The following is a 236-nucleotide window of genomic DNA, read 5'->3' on the forward strand; positions in this document are numbered from 1 at the left end:
GGAAAATTGTGTTTTGTGTGGTTGTGTGTTTATATATATGTATTTATGTATGTAATATATATATAGTTAGTTAGTTAAATAGATAGATATGTATGATTCATTCATGTCAGAAATGACACTGGCTCTCAAAGTCCACTGACAGGTTTCTGATTGATTCATGTCAGAAATGACACTGGCTCTCAAAGTCCACTGACATGTTTCTGATTCATTCATGTCAGAAATGACACTGGCTCACA

This window comes from Babylonia areolata, chromosome 19 (genome assembly GCF_041734735.1).
Source record: "Babylonia areolata isolate BAREFJ2019XMU chromosome 19, ASM4173473v1, whole genome shotgun sequence".
NCBI classification, from domain to species: Eukaryota; Metazoa; Mollusca; class Gastropoda; order Neogastropoda; family Buccinidae; genus Babylonia; species Babylonia areolata.